The sequence below is a fragment of the Chenopodium album genome, chromosome 13 (assembly GCF_948465745.1).
Source record: "Chenopodium album chromosome 13, dcCheAlbu1.1, whole genome shotgun sequence".
NCBI lineage: Eukaryota > Viridiplantae > Streptophyta > Magnoliopsida > Caryophyllales > Amaranthaceae > Chenopodium > Chenopodium album.
The window spans coordinates 32,240,614-32,260,093 of NC_137846.1; the positions used below are offsets into that span (position 1 = coordinate 32,240,614).

Consider the following 19,480-nt stretch of genomic DNA (forward strand, 5'->3'; position numbering starts at 1 on the left):
AACACATTCCTCAACCCAAGATGACACCCCTCCTCCTCTACCACCTCTAAAATTGTGGAACCGGTTTAAACAATTGCCCATTTATAACAAAATGAAAGACTGAAGGTTTAGACCCACCCACCACTATTTTCGTGAGGATATGGCCAAGCTAGGCATTGAGAACGACCTTGACATACTCCTTGAAAACCTAAGCTTAGGTGAGTTTTAATCTACCCCTCGTACCTATTTGGAGCCTTCAATTGAATTTTTCTCAACATTTGAATTTAATAGGGTGGGGGAAACCGACTTCATCATTTCCTTCCAACTTTTCAATGTAAAACACACCATGAACCTAGCCGAGTTTAATGTAGCCCTCGGTTTCAACCCCAATGGTGATATCTTCGAGCCCCTTATCTCCCTTGCCCAAAGTGAGTACAATGAGGTTGCTTGGTGGAGAACCATATCCCACAAAAAGCAGTTTGACTCAAAGATATCCCTTGCTAGTGAGATTATCCATCCGGCCCTTAGGATCCTCTATAGAATTCTCGGGTATTCGGTTTATGATAAGCAAGATTTGGGGAAGTTATCTCGAGAGGAGATCTTGGTTTTGTGGATGGCTACCAAGCCGGAGTTGGGGTCTAGGCTAAATTTTGGCTATATTTTCATGGAGTGTTGCAAGGAGATTATGCATGGGGTTTAGACGGGGGAGATTCATTGTGGGGGCATGGTGACCCGTCTAGTGAGGTATTTTAAGCAAGAGCGATTCTTAGAGTCTTGCACTTCGGTTGGAGGGAGTGAAGACATTTGGATTAGTTTGAAGCAGGTCAACACCCTTCGTTTCATAACTAGTACTAGGAGAGCCGGTACTTACTCTTGGCTAGTGAGGAATACCCACCATTGCCTTCTCCCTAACCCGACCGCCACCTCCATCTTTCGCCAAGCTAGGAATGTTTGGATGGTCCCAAGGGACAATGGAAGGATAGAAGAGGATGAGATGGAGGAGGATGAAAATTTTATTGAGGGAGTCGGGATTGAGGGAGTTAATGAGGAGGATGAGGAAGGAAGAGGAGAAGAACAAGAGGAACAACAACAACAACCGCCGTTTCATCAACATCATGAGCATTTCCAAGATGATGCTCAAGGAAGAAGAAGAGAGAGAAGACAACAACGACAACAATAACATCAACAACAACAACAACAACAAGACTTCCAAGGAGATGCTTATCTCCGGGAGATGGAAGCCATGAGAGCCAACATGGAGCGCATGCAATTGAGCATGCAAGGTATGTATTCTAACCATCAAACATTGTCTTATCAAACTAGCGCCTTGTATGATGCTAGTGTACGTAGGGGGGAGGTCGCACCTCCGGTCAACTACCCTTATGTGCCGCCCCAGCAAGGGCCGGTACCTTCCCGGGGTGGCGACGGCCTCCCTACGTACCCTTATTGGCCCGGGGTTGAGAACCCCGATGTGCCAAGGCGCAACTTCCCGCCTTATGATTATAGGGTCTCGGGGGGGAGTGATTATCGGGGTGATCCCGCATATTACTATGTTCACCCCCGTCACCCCGAGCTTCTTGTTCAACAAGAGCCTTTCGACCAATTGACCCCATCCCAACAAGACCTATTTAAGGGTCATTATGGATTTCCTCCCGGTTACACCGGAGGTTGGGATAGGGGTGATGATGTTGGAGGTGATGATGGTGCCGGCCCTAGTGGCCAATAGTCCCCTTTTTGCGTGTTTGTTTCCTTTTTTTGTTCTCCCCTTTCCCTATTTTTGCATGTTTGTCGGCATCGGGGTCGATGCTTTCATTTTGTGAGGGGGGAGGGTAAAAAAGGATGTGTTAGTGTGGGGGAGGCACCTTGGGCTCGGTGGGATGTTTTTGATAAGGCTTTTGGTGGATTTTTGGCTATTGGTCTCGTTGTTGTGTTGCTTGTTGTTGTCTTATTTCTTTGGATGATGTTTTTGGGAATTTCTTGAAGAAAAAATTTTGATTTTGATGATGATAGGTTTTTCTAGGTCTTTTTATATATTTAGTGTTTAAGTGTTTTATTGTTTGCTTTTGTTTGGAAGTTACTAACAATTTAATTTTGTATATATATAGCTTTCTTTTCTTTAACTCACCTTGTTCGTAGCTCCTGCTTCGGATTGTGGAACCTTTTGGAGAAGCTCGTTCCTACTCCTTGGGTACTTTAGTTTAGCATGGACGCTTGGTGAGGCCTTTCTTATTTTACTCCTTTTATTTTCACTTCTTTATTTTCTTGGTTGCTTAGATTAGGATTAGATTTAGGGGAAGTTGAACGGTTCGAGGATGTATGAATTTAACACCTAGTGTGTTTGGGGTCTTTGGCGATGTGGCCATTAGACCACTTGTATGTCGATTGGGATAAACGTGTTATGATTGCATCTTTGCCCTTTCTTCTTTCCCTTTCTTATCTTTATCTTAGTTTTCCATCTTCTCTTTTCTTTCCTTTCCCTTTCTTTTATTCTTGTTGGTGTGCATAACTTTTTGAGGCTTTCTTTTTACTCTTTGTCTTTTTGAATGTTGGACTTGTATGCAATGGACTTTTGCTTTTGAATAATAGTCTTCCTAGGTAATAATGGTATGCACGGTTTGAGATTACGTTTGGTTGATTCTAGGATAAAGCATGCTAAGATAGTTGTCTAGAACTAGGGGGATCATGAAACCGGATTCTACTCGTTTGTGGCATGTTGGTAGTTGCTCCCTATCTTTGATTTGACAACCTTAGTGAGTTTTTGCTACAACCATGTGAGATGTATAATTGTTCAAGCTTTCATCATATTCTTGCATGAGCGGCATGGATCCTTGATTTTCGCAAACCTAATCTAGAATCTTAGCGTATGATTCCTAAGACCGTGACCGAGCTACCTAGGAAGGACAAAGGCAACTTTTCGGGGAGGTATTTTCTTTTTTCTAGGATAGTCCCTTTTATGTTTACTTTTTGGGTTTGGGATACATTTGCCTACTTGTTACCCCTTTGAACCTTTTTCCCTTTTTTCAAGCCGCATAATTAGATATCTTGAGCCTTTTGTTTCGTTCTCCTTCTTTTTGGTTTTTGTGAAGCAAAGGTCAATGTTTGGTGATTGTGGTGTATGAAGTTGGAGTTTGGTTCGAATTGGTACACATATTCGAGTTGTTTATATTTTGTAAATAATGGCAAATGCTTATGTAAAAGTCGTCCTTTAAAAAAAAGGCAAGGATGTTAATAAATGCATATTTGAAAAGAGCCGTCCAAATTGAGAAAGAGGCAAGGACTAATTCTTAAAAGGAGTAAGAGAAAATTCAAAAAAAAAAAAAAAAAAAGAAGAAGTAAAAAATATAAAAAAATTTCAAGTGACTTTCGCCTCTCTTTGCATTGAGGACAATGCTTCCTTTTGTTGGGGGGGGGAAAGCGTTCACGCTTTTTGTTCCTATACTAGTAAAGTGTTGCTTTGAATAAGCTTGGGGGTGTTAATACATTTTTGTTTGGTGATTACTTAAGTTTGGTGTTGAGATTTGGCCGGTCTTTGCTTCACATTTTAGGATAACCACCAAATTTTAAATTTTTAGCCTACCTTAACCCTTCTTGCCTTACGTTACAACCTTGGGGAAGACCTTTGGACTTAGGAGTTGAGTCTTTCATCGGTGGAGGGAATCATAGGTTGTGGACTAAGGAAAGAGGATGCGAAATCAAGATGTCGAGTAGCCTAAAACTTTGATCTTTTTTCGGTTCCTTCGCGGAATCTATGAGATGCTCACTAAGGGGAGATATGAGATTAGTAGGGGGAACGCGGTAAGACCGTTTGGGATGAAAGTGGAGTGTGATAACTAGTTCCTATGCTTAGCATATTTATGTTTCAATCAACCTTAGGTATCTTATAACGTGCATACCATAATTCACTTTAGAAAGGTTGTTATTCATTTGAATTATAGTCTCTTTGTCAAGTCCATTTCGTAAAGATTTTGTTTCCTTTTTCCTCTTTCTTTTCTTTCTATGGTTTGCCTCTTGGGGGTTTGGTGGAGAGTTATGGGTAAACTCTTAGGATACCTTTACGAGAGCATCACTCGTCCTCTAGGGCGATCTAGGGGTTTAAAATGACTTGTTGTAGCTAAAAACAACCGTGATTCCTACGACAGTGAGTCTTAGTGTAAATTCTTGCCCCTCTTTTTCTTTTTACTTCGAATAAGACCTTCTTTTTCCTTCTTGGCCTTTGTTTTGCTCGGGACGAGCAAAAGTCTAGCTTGGGGGAATTTGATGAGTGTCATTTATGGCACTCATAGGGTAGTCTTTTAGGGTTATTTCTTTCCCTTTTCCATGCTTTCTTCTCTTAATTTTGGTCCTTTTTCCTTCAGTTTTCCTTTTCCTCTTTTCTTTATGATTCTCGTGTTTTTTATCGTGTTTTCCTTTATTTGGCTCTTTTTCCCTTTTATTTTCTTCCTTTGTTTACTTGTGTAGGTATTGTGAGAATCACCTTGGCAAAGGATTCAATTCGGGACCTTAATGATCAAGTAAGGAAGAAGCATTTGGCTAGAGAGGGCTTAGAGAGGCCTTGGAGAGGCCTCAGAGAGGTCTCTAAGGAAATTCTAGCAAGCCGCGGGCGCGGGCCACCTTTCCGCGGGCCACCTTGCCGCGGGCGCGGGCCTAAGTTGCTCAAATATGCCAAAACTTGGCAGGAACTTGTCGCGGTTGCCCCGCAGGCTCTCCGCGGGCGCGGGTAAAATGGAGAGGTCGTTCCTTTCAGAGAGACCGCGACCCCCCTGATCATTCTTTGGGAGCAGGGGATAAGCCGTGGGCGCGGGGGTCACTGCCGCGGGCGCGGGTCCCTGATGCCGCGGGCGCAGGTTCTGCCCAGATAGACCGCAGAGGGTACCGTACCCATTTCTCCGCGGGCGCAAGTCTATCGGGAGAGGGCGCGGGAGCTACCGATTTCTTCTTAGCTTATAAATAAAATTGTATTTCCTTTTTGAAAAAAAACTTTTGATAATATTTCATTTGCTTAGTTTTAGAGAGGGAATTTAGAGATAAGTTAGAGAGAAGTTCTTGGTTTTGGATTTGTAACTCAACATTTGATCAATCAAGTTTGGATTTCTTCATTTTCAATCATCAATATTACTGAGAATCTCTTCCTCCTTTCATCTCTTACTTACTTGCTATTTGATTTATGCTTCATGCTTGTTTTTCTTTGGATTTGAGTTTGATATTATTGAATACTTTGATTTCTATTAGATTTTGATATAGAATGATGATCAATGCAATTTCTAGTTATTTGTTCTTGAATTTCACCATGATTAGTGAGTAGATTCGTTGGTAGGGAAAGGGGGAAGCATGTTTGATTAATGAAATTGCTAGTTGATGCTCTTTGATTGATTGATTTGTTGCAATTAAATTGGTTGACATTGTTTTGCATGAGATTGATTAGACTAGGATTGATCACCCTATAAGATTAATCTAGATTGCATTGCAACTCTTAATGACATGAACAATTGATTTGAAGGTTGCTCTAATTGATTGAGTTTGTTTGTGATTCTTCTTGGTTTGCCTTTCATAGTGACCACTAGATTGGCCTATAGGGGATAGCATTTGAACTCTCTTGATTGCTACTATTGTTTGTCCATTGCAATACTTGAATTAATTGATTGAGCTTTAAACTAGCATTATCATTGATCTTGCATGTGGAACCCATATCCCTTGTGTTTAGACCTTTGATTACTTGTTAAACTTGTTTTAGTTCACTTTAGTACCAATCATAATCTCAATTTCGTCTTCGAGGTAGCTTGACTTAGACTTTAGTTTTCATCATTGCATTCCCTTGGGATCGACCCTTAACTTGCCCTATATTCATATAAGGTTGGTTAGGTGTTTACAAATTTAGTTTGACTTGGGGAAAGGGTAGATAACGACATGCATTTTCCTCTTGTCAAGCGTCGATATTCTCGACGCTTTTTTCTGTCCCTCAAAATTCTAGACTCACGTATTCTCGACGCTTTTTAGCAGCGTCGAGAAATATTTTTGCGACGCTTTTTTACGTTGAAAAAAGGCCTATAAAGCGTCTAAAAAACACGCTTTTTGTAGTAGTGCATGCGTAGTAGGCCTCGAAATAGCTTTAGCATTGGGAGTAAAGAAACTTCGAATTTTCGAGGATTCTTCCTTAATCATCAAACATATTTCCAAAAGATGGAAAGTAAGGGGTGAAAGTTTAGCTCCATATCAAACATATCTAGAAACTCTTACTGATCAACTCGAAAAGGTAGAATACACATATCTACCAAGAGAAGAAAATCAATTTGCTGATGCCTTGGCAAGACTAGCCTCGATGGTTAGATTTACTAAGGATATTGAACAAATGCCTCTAACAATAGAAAAAAGGTATAAACCGGCTTACATCCAAGACATAAAAAGATGATGAGGCAATTCAAGAAGAAGAAGAGGAGGAAGAACTTTGGTACACTGACATCCTCAACTATGTCACCAAAGGAGAATATCCACTTCACGCTGAAAAAAGAGAAAAACGAGCTCTGAGACTTTTGGCTTCCCCATACATGCTCATAAACGACGAGCTACATAAAAGGGTACCTAAAGGCAGGGCTCTCCTATGTGTAGGCAAAAAGGAAGCTCAAAGGACAATGAGGATAATCCACGAAGGAGCATGTGGAACTCACATGAATGGAAAAATGCTAGTCCAAAAAATAATGCGCCAAGGATATTATTAGACTACCATGAATAGGGATTGCCATCAATACAAAAAAAGATGCCCTAAATGCCAAATACACGCTAATTTGCAACATGTTCCTCCTTCTCTCCTCTATACTTATACATCACCATGGCCCTTCTCAACATGGGGAATAGACATTATTGGAAAAATCACCCCTCCTGGAACAGGAGACCATGAATACATTCTTGTAGCAATTGATTACTTCACAAAATGGGTTGAAGCAGCATCATATTCAAAACTCACCGCAAAACATGTAGGACTCTTTATCGAAAGAAACATTATATGTCGATATGGAGTCCCACATGAAATGATAAGTGATAATAGAACTCACTTCCAAGTGAAATGTGAAGAATTGCTTCAAAAATATAGCATTCAACATCTTCACTCTTCCCCATATAGACCTCAAGCAAATGGCGCAGTAGAAGCAGCCAATAAAAACTTGAAAACTATTATCGATAAAATGACAGAAAACTACAAGGATTAGCCTGACAAACTCCATTTCGCTCTTTGGGTTTATCGCACGTTAATTTGTTCATCCACAGGAAATACGCCATTTTCCTTAGTGTATGGAATGGATGCCATACAACCTGTAGAGCTAGAAATACCTTTCTTACACATCGCGTTGGAAAGTAAACTCGATGAAGTTGAATGGACTAGAGCGAGATATGAAGAGCTGATTCTACTAGATGAAAAACGACTAGAAGCTCTACATCATACTCAATGCTACCAAACTCGCATGGCTAGAAACTTTGACAAGAAGGTCAAGATAAGAAACATCAAAGTAGGAGACTTGGTGTTAAAAGCATTAAGGAAAAATGTTCTAGACTCAAGAGGCAAATTTAGGCCTTATTGGTCTGGACCATTCATCATCAAAACTATCCTATCAGAAGGTGCCGCAAAACTAACTGACACGAATGGTAATGAGTTCTCAAACATGATGAATCTTGACCAACTTAAGAAATTCTACCCATAAAAACTTGAGTAGTATACTCAAAAGAGCTACGTTTGGCCTGATTCCTAAGGAAAGGATACGTAGGCAACCCTCTACGGGGCACGACCACTTTAATTTTTACAAATCTTGCACTCCAGCATCAATCCGCCAAAGCAGAAAGAGCATCGCACAAAAATCAAGACCAGTGCGCCACGACAAAGTCTTTCACGCCGCGACAGCACTGTCGCACTGCGATAGGTTCAGAATTCTAGCGCTAGTAAATTTTTGTTGATCTGGGCAAATTTCGGTGTATTTTGGGAATTTTCGACTTCCGTAATCGAACTATTTTCGAAATGTATTCAAGTTGTTTTCATTGCTTTAATAAAATAAATTTTTATTTTGAATATAAAAGAGTTAATTTCATTTGAAAAGCTGAAAAATTGCATTAATAATTAATAAAATAAAATTACACTATTGATGGAATTAAAAGAAAAGCTGAAAAATAAAATTGACCTGAAATAAAATAAATGTCTAATAAATTGAAAGTAAAGCAATGCTCTAATTGGTCTTCTCTTTTCTAGCCCTCTTCCAATTTTTGTCTGCTTCCTTTTCATCATCCATCTCTTGCACCAATAGAGATCCCTTAGATAATTTGCATACAATTTTTGTAGAGATAGTTTCTCCTTTAGCCATTACACCAATCTTCTTCTCAACCCATGCTTTCTTTTCCATAGAGTCAGCTTTCCTTTTCTCTTTGCCTTTTGCAACACTCTTTTTCTTAGGCATAATAGGAGTCTTGAATTCAACTCTTACACCGAAGCGATCTTTAGGAGGAATTTTCTTATCTCCTAGGCGATCTTTAACACTAGTTTTGTACATGTTTCGGACTTTGTTCTTGTCCTTTTGAGATCTACCAAATAGCCATTGCTTCACATCTCTAGACAAACGAGGAGGAACTTTATGGGTAACAACTTTCCACAAAGGCCTAGCACACCAATAGTTGTCAAATCTTTCTAGATCTTGTGAAACAGGAAATTCATAAGGACGACGAAGATCCCCGGAAGGAATGGTTTGAGCAAGGCCATATTGTCTTCTTACTCTAGAAGGATAATAGAAAGTCAACTTGGACAAGCTTGGAAGACGGCCAAAGGTTTAAGTATTGACACCAATCATCTTCTCAATTTTCCACCAAGGAACAACCCATTTAATGGAGAAGTCGCGAGTTTCAAAAATTCTACTCCACTCCCGACAGCCTATCTTTATGGAGAAACATTTCTTTTTTCTTACAAGACAATTTGGTGTATACTTTTCAATGTTGTCAGGAGGGCTAATTAATTCAAGCCTTTTCATTAGCCAAATCTGCAAACTTCAATACAAATAATTAGTATTACTATACAAAATTAAATGTTTTTTATTTCTGTAATTAAAAGTATTGATTTTCTACCTGTAATAAAATTGGAGAACCTTGAAGAGGTTCTTTTGGATCCTTCTTTAATTCATCCAAACTAAGCATAATTTCTTCAACAATTAATGGCATTAGATTTCTCCCTGAGTCAACTTGCTCCTTGACGGATACCAAAATCGCTTGACCTCATGAATGTTTCCACTAGTAAGGAGATATTGGCTAAACATGCAAAAGAGGAAAGCCCTCCTCTTATAAACATGAAAAGACTTAGATCGTGGTCTATCAAAATAAAAACGTGCAAATTCTTTCAAATTGATCACATTACCATGCACGATATCCTTCAAGTCCTTACCCCTAAGGTTAAGGAAAAGCTCAAAATCTTTATAATAATATTCGCTCATCGTAGGAATTACTGCAAGATCTAAAGAAGGAAAGCCAAGAATGGCACCAAATTCTTCCGATAAAGGGCAAATTTCATCATAACCTAGTCTAAAGCAATGGGTATTTGAATTCCAATATTCTAAGGCGGTATGAATAAAGTCTATATCAAAATCTACCCCCTTCATACCATATAAACCCCCCAAGTGGAAAAAGTCAAGCTCTTTCCTCTCCTTAGCAATCAAAGACCGAAACCACTCACGAGTAAAATCACTAAAAGTCTTAGCCATGACTACTTGATTGAAAATTAATAAGCTAAGTATTTAAATTTGCTCGAATTATACTGAAAATTATCATGCCAGGACAAGGCTATTGCGTCGCGATAGCCTGCTCTTGCATACGACAGTGTCACACGTTATGCTGGCCGCATTTTGATCACGGTGGAGTAGGTCGTTGAATCTACTACCCTAATCAAATTAACTATTTATAAACCTAGACCTTCACTATACTAGTTAGTGGCAAGTATAGGGTCGAAACCAAAAGGAAGCACACTAGTGAAACACCAAATTCACTAAAGCAAGAGTGAACGAGAGAATATTTTTTTGTTGGTTTCTTTGATTCAGGACACTAAAGCAATAAAGAAAGAAAGATAAAAAGGATTAAACCAAAGATAAAAAACGCTAGGGGTACGGGGGTGTCAAACATGATCAAACAAAGATGGACAACGATGATTATCAAGAAGAACATGCCATAGAATGGTAAGTTCTACTCAAACAACTCACTTTCATGAAATTGTTTAAGCAAATCAATGAATTAAGTCTTGGCCTAATTGAGATCACTTTCATGCATCCAATTAGTCACTAATCAAGGCAAGAGATTAAGAGTGCACAATACATGAAACTCTACTTAAATAATTCATTTTCATGCAGTCATTAGAGTTAAGGTGATCTTAATCTAATTCAAATCACTCTCATGCATTTAAATTAGGGAACATCAAATAATGTGCTACTAATAATCTCAAGCTATCAAAAATCATATCTTTCATCAATTTATGGAATGAGTTCAATCAAATCATCATCATTTATCAATATTAACACATGTCTTTCACCCCCTTCCCCAAGCTAAAAACTTAGCCTAGGAATGAGAGACTAACGATCATAACAAAACTAAATAAGGATTCAAATAGCACAAAACTAAACATGATTAAAAAAACAAAGTGAAACAAGTCCAACAAGTTTAACTAAAGAGATAGATGAAAATAAACAATAACAAAGCAAATAAATCAAACTAAAAGAAAGGGTTAGAGATTACTAAAGAGGAACTTGATTAAAGATGAAAACTTAAAGCTTTTGCTTTGGATTGAAATAACCTTGACCAAATGTTGAATACAATGAAGAAACTTAAAGAATAAGCTAATTTCTCTCTCTAAAATACTAGGTCTAATGTTGATTAAAAATAAGATGATTACAAAATTCAATAAGAAGACTATTTATATGCATCTACGAACCGGAAATAAAAACCCAAGGAGAGGCATCTCTCACATTGTCGCGCCCTCTCATGAAAGGGTATGGCTCCGCCTAGCCTTGAAGGCCGCGCCCGCGGGTCGAAGGTAGAGAGGCCTCTCCAACTGAGGAGAGGTCGCGGCGTGGGAACAGGGGAGAAGCCAGCCTTAAAGTGTCGCGCCCGCGTCTTGTTGTGCCGCGCTCGCGGGTTAGTGAGGAGAGACCTCTTCCAAGGCGCGACAAATGAGAGGAAAAATCCTTAGAGAAAAAGGATAAAAGAGTAGCATAAATGCCACTCATCACGTTTTTCCAACTTTAACTCAGATTTGTACTTTGACTTTACGATTTTTGATCCTTTCACAGCCTTATCCAGTTCTATTTTTGGCAACTTTCCTTCAAACACATATCCTGTATTGATTATTTTTAAGTTAATTAATTAAGCTTATATTCAATAAAGTTTTATTTAATTTTTTCATTTTTCTTTTGGGGGAGAAAGTCGGATACCCTTTAGTAATAAAAATGATGGAAATTTTTTGCGCAAAAATTTGTCACAATTTTTCACACATCTCACGTGCATATTAAATAAAAAATAAAATGCAAACAAAATAGACAAAATAAAAGTATGTATATACAATACGTCTAAATATAAGTATCAATAATACAATGTGAAAAACAAAGTCCTATATAGTAAAACAATCAATGAACACATGTACATCTATGATCCTGGAGGACGAATCCCGAAGGTATCATAAAATTTCAAAGTCCGGAGAGTCACCTCCTGCCCGGCATTAGTCTCTTCAGTCGGAGGAAAAGAAAGAGTAGGGCCAGTCCAACCAGGCTCACCCTGTTGTGGCTCTAGATAAGGCGGTTGCTGCGACGACAACCAACCTCGTACGTCCCACCAGCCGTGAAAGGGATCGGCACCGAAGCATCCTGACCAGGGGGCAACCTCACCTCCTCCTCAATAGATGAACCAGAACCCTCTATGACGACAGTGCGGTCCGACCCCTCTCATCTGCCCTGACTCTGAACCGAAGTACGGCGACGTCTCGATCCAGATCCAGACCTCTCTCTCCTACCCTCAGGTTTCGTGCGAGTACGCATCAGAGGGACAGGCTCAAACAGAAAAGTAAGCCAAGTTAAATACAGAGAAAAAAAATTAAAGTAATCAAATGCAAGAAAAGGGACATACCTCCGCCACATCACCAACACGACGACACGACACCTGGTGGCTTAACCTCACGAGCTAGTAACGGAAGGTGTCCATAGCTCTCGCCATCCTCGTCATCACCTCGTGTGAAAACTGTAAAAATAAAAGAGGTTAAAAGCATTCGAAAAATGCATAAAGAAGAGAATCAGAGATAGCTTACCGAAGTCTGACGGCGTGGAATCGATCTCTCCACCAGACGCCACTCCTCGGGGGCTAGAGGTATCATCTCCTCTATGGGCCAAAAGGATCCCTGATAGGTGATGGACATAGGCGGAGGTACAAACTCCGCAGTAGCCGCCTCCTGCAAAATTAAACACTAACGGTTAAGGTCGTCGACGGCTACCAAAACATAAACAAACAAAAGAAATAAAAGCATACATCCTGCTCCTCCAATATACAAGGCAGTGGAGCCAATCGCGGCAAGAGTTTCCTAGCATAGTACTAGGACAGATGGCTATGTCTCTGCCAACCTTCACCAGCCGTTGATCTCTTCATGTGAGTCTAAAGAGCCTCCTGATCCATCATATGTGGTGGACGACGTCGCTAAACTACAGAAAACTCCGTAGAAGTGCTGAATCGCAACTCTCTCACCCAAGTAAACCACGGCGTCGTACGTCCACTAGAAATAACGACGCTGGGCCGCATACGCAGCTGCTCGCGCGGGAACGTCCAACTCAACCCATGGACGGAAAAGAGGCTCAGTCTCCTGTGAAAGAGATATCCATGAGTTAAAATTCTGTTGAACAGGACAAAATTGAAATGACAAACAGCGATACACACCGAGAGAAGCGCCTCTCGAAAGAGTACAGTAGTATCTAAGCCAGGATAACAGCCTCCCCAACTAACAGCAACGGGGAGCCCTCGCGACGAAGGCATTGCTATCGCAAAAGATGGAATATACTCGTAGAACCACACTTGTAACAACGGGGAAGAGTTAGCAAAAGCTAACGTGCATAGAAAGTAAGATTCTGAAAGTAGAATATACCTCTACAATCCTCTAGAAGCTAGAAAGTGTGACCTCCTCCCTGTAGTTACAATGGCGACAAGCGAGTCGCAATCCAAGCAGGAAGTCAGCATAGGCCAAGCTGGCCCAGTCAAAAGTCCCGACCGCTCGTAGGTCGCGAATAGCAGGCAGATAGTAGAGTAGCGCTCGGCTACCCTTGCCGGTAGAAAAGGTCCCTGACAACAGATCAGAACAAAGATGCGCACCCGCTGCTTAGGCGTGGTCACATCATCTCGAAAGGCCTCTGCAAGCAGAACCCGACGAATGGATCGGCTGCACATCTGCACTGATCTCGACTCAGCACGGGCCCGAACAACAAAAGGACCCAGCAGCTCGTCCACCTTTGGGGACATAAGGGTAATATCACTACCCAAAGGAACCACAGTCGACTGGAACTCCAGTCCAGTGATGATAGAGAAGTCGAGGGGAGTGACGGCATCTAACCCCATGGAAAATGGAACGTGTTGGTGGTGTCCCAAAAGAACTCCACCAAACCTCGTACGATGAAGCGGCTCAACCGTAAAGAGTAGAGGGCCCTAGTGGCCTGTAGCAAAGGATGTTTGATTTCTAACACCTTAGTGTATTTGGGACCATTGGCGTTGTAGCCGAATTGTTCACTTGTTTGTCGATTGGGACATATGTGTGTTAGCATGACTTCCTTGTTGCATTTCTACTTCTCCTTTTCTTTTTTCTATTTCTTATTTTATTTCTTTGTCCTCCTTTTCTATTTTCTTATGTTTTTCTTTTTCTTTTTGTGTCCCTTTTCGTATTTTCTTCTACTTTCCTTTTTCCACTTTGCTTTTATACATTTTTATTTTATACTTTCCTTTGGAAAAAAGAAAAAAAAAAGAATTAAAAAAGAAAAGAAGAGAAAAAATTAAAAATTAAAAAACAAAGAGGATTTTGTAAATATGAATAAAATGTTTTTGAGGCATTACTTTTCTTTCTTAAAATTTTGCTTTTGCTTTGGACTTAGCACCACTTGAGCTTGCACATTGGCTATTATTCTTCCTAAAAACAATGGTTTGCACGGTTTGAGAGTATCTTTGGTTGACTCTAGGATAGACTATGCTAAGGTAGTCGTTTAAGAACTATTGGGACCTTGACACCGGATTCTTTTGTTTTTGAAAACTCGCAATCGTTCCCCTTTGGTGAATTTGAAGCTTTTAGCGAGTTTTTGCAACATCCTTGTAAGGTTTCATAGTTTTCAAGCCTTCTACAATTACTTGAATGAGTGGGCATGGATCCTTGATTATTGCGGACCTAATCTTGAATCTTGACTCATAATTCTCAAACACAAGACCGAACCATCTAGGGAGGACAAAGGCATCTTTTCGGGGTAGTAATTTTTCTTTTTTAGGATAATCTTCATAATTTTTAGTTCTTGAGATTACATTTGCCTACTTGCTAACCATTTGAGCCATTTTCCCTTCTTTTCAAGCAACATCTTTAGAACTTTGGGCCTTTTGTTTCTTTTTGTTCCATTTATGGTTTTTGTGAAGCAAATAATCATGTTCTTAGAGATTGTGGTATATAAGTTTGGATATTGGTTCTTATTTGTAAGCAAGCTTGTGTTTTGTATATCTTGTGAATAATGGCAAGTGAATAAATGAAAAAAACCGTCCATAGTTAAAAGAGGCAAGGACAATGAATAAAGTGAAAAATGTAAAATTGAAGAAATGAGATAAAGCAAAGAAAATTCAAGAAGCTTTGGCAAAAAAAAAGGAGTAGAAAATGAAAAAGTTCAAAAACATTTTGATGTAAATGTTTCTCCCTATTTTAAGCATTGAGGACAATGCTTTGTTCAAGCTTGGAGGGAAGCGTCTTACGCTTTTTGTATATATGATTGTGGTAATAGCTTTGAATAAGCTTGGGGGTGTTAGTTTGTTTTTGTTTGGTGATCTCTTTGTATTAGTGTTGAGATTGAGCCAATCTTTGCTTCATAACTTAGGTATACCACCAAATTCTAAATTTTAAGCCTACCCTTAACCTTTTGCCTTTACGTTACAACCTTTGGGAAAGCCCTTTTGATCTAGTGGTTGAGTCATATATCGAGGGAGAGCATTATGAGTTAAAGCCTAAGGAGAGGGGATGCAAAGTCAAGATGTCGAGATAACCTAAAATCTATTGTTTTTCCTGTTCTTTCGAGGAATCATTGAGATGCTTGCTAAAAGAAGATTTGAAGCCAATTGGGAAAATGTGCTAAAATTGTATTTAGATGAAGGTGAATTGCGTTTTGGTAGTTCTCTATACTTAGCATGTCCTATGTTTCAATCAACCCTCGATATCTTAGAACGTGCTTACCATTGTTGTTTTAAAATGTTTGTTATCCTCTCGTGTTTTGATCATGTGCAAAATTTCATTGTATAAGCACCTCTTTTTATTTTGAAGGTTTAAATTTTCTCTTTTCCCCTTTTATTTTTTGCGTCATTTTAATAAAGAGTTATGGGTTAACCTCTTAGGAAACCCTTACGAGAGCATTACTCGTCCTCTAGGGCGATCTAGAGGTTTAAATGGCATCTCAATTGTTGCTAAAATTGACCGTGATTCCTACGAAAGTGAGTTAGTGTATATTCTCTTATTCTCTAGTCTTTCTCGTTTCTTGCTTGCCTAATTAATGTCATCATTTTCCTTTAAGCTTGATTTTGTTTTGCTCGAGGTCGAGAAAAGGTTTAGCTTAAGGGAATTTGATGAGTTTCATTTATGGCACTCTTAGGCTAGGTTTTCTTTATAGTTTTATTCTCATTTTTAGTCCTTCTTGCCGTGTTTTTACATAATAATGCTTGCTTTGCGTGTTTGTGTGTAAGTTTAGAGAAATGCATGCTTTTAATGGTTTTCTTGTCATTTTGTTCATTTCTCGACTATTTCTCTCGATTCTTTTTTTCCTTGATTTGTTTTGTAGGTGTGTTGAGTTTCCCGAGGAATAATCACCAAGGAGAAAGCTTGAGCGCATTCAAGAAATTTGATGGGGCAAAGTTCAGAATTTCGTAAACGCAATTCAAGCTAGCTCCGCGAGCTCGAGGGCCTTGGAAGTTATGCTTTGGCTTGAGGCATTCAAATGCTTGGAAGATAAAGGAGCTGCCCTTCTCACGAGCATCGCCTCTAGTGCACCAATAATAGGGATGCTCGGGAGCGCGTAGATTGATTGAGCAAACGAAGGAGGCAAGGCCATGAGCACCGAGCAGGGGTGCGCGCGCGCGACACAGGGGGTGCGTGCGCGCAGATCCACCTGTGCGCACGCACCACGTGCCCCGCCCCCTTCGCTCGTTTCTTCTATTTATACCCTTAAACTTTTCCTTTTTCGGGGGGAACGACTTAATTTGTACTTGACACTTATTTTCCAGATTTAGTAGAGAGAGAAAGTAGAGAGAGAAGCTTAAGATTACTTGATTGTACTTGAATTTAATCTTTGATTTTCAACTTTTTCTTGGATTTCTTCTTCTCATCAATGAAAGTTTGTGAGATTTCTTTCCTTTGAATTTACTTTCATTGCAATTTCCTTTAATTCTTGAATGTTTGTTTGAGTTTCATTCTTTTCTTTAGAATTTGTTGAGTGATTGAATTCCTTCTTGATTAAACTTGAAATGAATATGATTGTGATTGAATTTGTTTTGTTTTGTTTTTCATTTTCACCATGATTAGTGAGTAGATTAGTTGCTAGGGAGAAGGGGAAGCACGCTAGATTGATGATTTTTGCTAGTTGATGATCCTTGATTGATTGAATAGTTGCAATTAAATTGGTTGACATGGTTTTGCATGTGATTAATTAGACTAGGAGTGATAAACCTATAAGATTAATCTAGATTGCATTGCAAATTTCAATGACATGAACCCTTGATTTGAGAATTGCTTTAATTTATTGAATTTGATTGTGATTTTCCTAGTTAGCCATTCATAGTGAACCCTAGCTTTGCTTATAGGAGATAGCTCTTGAATTCCTTTGATTGCAACTATTGTTTGTCCTTTGCAATGTTTGAATTGATTGAGTGATCCTTCAATTAGCATCATCATTGAGCTTGCATGTGGAACTAATATCCCTAGTGTTTAGTACATTAAATTTCTCGATTTATCTAGTTTTCTCGATACCTTACTTACCAACCATATCTTCCTACAATCTTCAAAGTAGCTTGACCTAGGCTATAGCTTGCACCTACTCATTCCCTTGGGTTCGACTCTTGACTTACCATATACTCGTATTAGGTTGGTCGAGTGTTTATAAATTTTCTTTGGCTCTAAGAAAGGGTAGAAAACGACCTACTTTTCCCTACGTCAAAAATGGCGTCGTTGCCGGGGAATGATATTGGTGCTTTGTTATAGTTGTTGAGTCTATTTAGCCTTTAATTCAAAATACAAAAAGATTTTCTTTTAGGCTACACTTGTAGCCGTGCTACTAACCATTTCTTTTGAGATTTTATTCATAGTGCACGTGGTCATTGACTAGTGCCATTTGTTCCGGAAATTGAGAGAACTATTGCAAAGTTAAGGGGTGCTAGACGATCTTTGAGCCCTAGCATTTCAAGTGAAGAAGAACCACAACAAGAGGAACAAGCAAGAATTGGAGAAAATCCAAGGGTGGCGTTGAAAGAATTGGGGATTCCCGGTGCATATAAAATTGAGAGTGGGATTGCTCCACCTAGAACACCGGCAAATGACTTTGAAATAAGACTGGCAATGATCACTTTGATAGAGAGGCGACAATTTAGTGGGGCCAAGCATGAAAGCCCGCTAAATCATCTCAAGGAGTTTGAAAAGTATTGCAATACTATCAAGGTGAATGGAATTTCCCAAGAATTCATCCGCCTCAAGATTTTTCCCTTTTCACTCATAGGGCGTGCCTTGGAATGGCTAGACAAGGAAGTCAAGCCAAATTATCTAAGGACATGGGATGAAGTGACCAAGGAGTTTTTATCCCGTTTATCCACAAAAGAAAACGGCGGAGGCTAGAGCTTTGATTTAAGGTTTCTAGAAAAAGCCTAGTGAGAGTCTCTATGAAGCATGGGAGAGATACAAAGAGTATCAAGGAGAATGTCCTCACCACGGAATTCCTACGTACCAAATTATTCAAATCTTCTATGGAGGCCTTAGTCCTCAAGGAAAATCATGTTTAGATGGAGGAGCCGGAGGTCCTATCATGAACAAAACTGAAGAGGAAGTGGTAGACATAACTGAAGATGTAATGAGGTACTATAGAGATTGGCAAGATGGAGAAAGAGAGTCAACTAGCAAGAGTAGCTCTTCGGTGTACTCGGTTGATCATCTAAATGCAATCAACAACCTATCCTCACAAACGACAAACTTGGGAAAGGAGATGTCCGCTATTAAGGCGAAGTTGGAAAGTGCTACCTACCAAGTTTCAAGTCTTCCCTCCCAATCTAAGGGGAGAGGTATGGCTTCTAATTCTCAACCCCCTCCCTCTTCTAGTAACATGCCTAGCGGATGCTTGTTTTGTGATGATTGTGGGTCGTATGATCATGATGTTTCTAGTTGCCCTCATGCATGTATGGAGGTTTGTGTTGATCAAGATGGAAATGTGAATGAGCATGTAAACTATGTGTCAAATAATAATGATTCTAGTCAAAGAGGTTAATAGAATAGGAATTACAACAACCATGGCAATTTTAACAACTACAACTAAGGTGGTTGTAATAGGAACCATGGGAACCAAAATTCCCGAGGTAAATAGAACAACCAAGGTTATAGTAGCCAAAATCATAACCAAAATTATGGTAATCATAACCAAGTTTATGGTAACCATAATCAAGGTAGAGGTAATTGGAACAATCAAAATAGGGGAAGTTTCAAAATAATTCTCAAAGGGGTCCCCCACTCGGTTTTGCTCCAAAGGCCCAAAATGATAATTCCTATGTTCAATCCTCTTCTTCTTCTCATAGAACCAATTTGGAAGAAATCATTGAAAATCAAACAAAGTAGTTGAACACTTACATGGCCGTAAGCGACAAGAAATTTAATGAAATGATGACTCATAATAAGATGCTTGAAAAGCAAATTTCTCAACTTGCTAATGCTTTGAAAGACCATGCTAGTCCTTATTCTTTACCTTCCCAAGGCCTAGATCCCAAGAGGCCGGTCAATGCTATTGTCACAAGGAGTGGTAAGGTTCTTGAGGAGAGTTTGCCTAGGAAGAGTGAGACCAAGGAGGACACAAAAGATGTTTTGGTTGAAGATGAGAGAGATGGTGCATCTTTGAGTGAGGTTGAGATTGAGAAGCCTAGTGAGGTGAGAGTGGAGAAAGAAATTGCGAAACCCAAGCTTCCTTATCCACAAAAATTCATGAGACACAAGCAAGATGAACAATTTGGAAGATTCATTAACATGCTCAAGCAACTTCACCTTTCT

General features: G+C 39.5%; 1 non-coding gene across 1 annotated transcript; it reads right to left on the minus strand.

The window, feature by feature from the left end:
* Positions 1-18,060: 18,060 nt before the first annotated feature.
* LOC145577309 (small nucleolar RNA R71) lies at positions 18,061-18,166 on the minus strand. The gene has a single exon (XR_014098755.1). It is a non-coding gene; the product is annotated as a small nucleolar RNA R71 (small nucleolar RNA).
* Between the last annotated feature and the right edge of the window lie 1,314 nt (positions 18,167-19,480).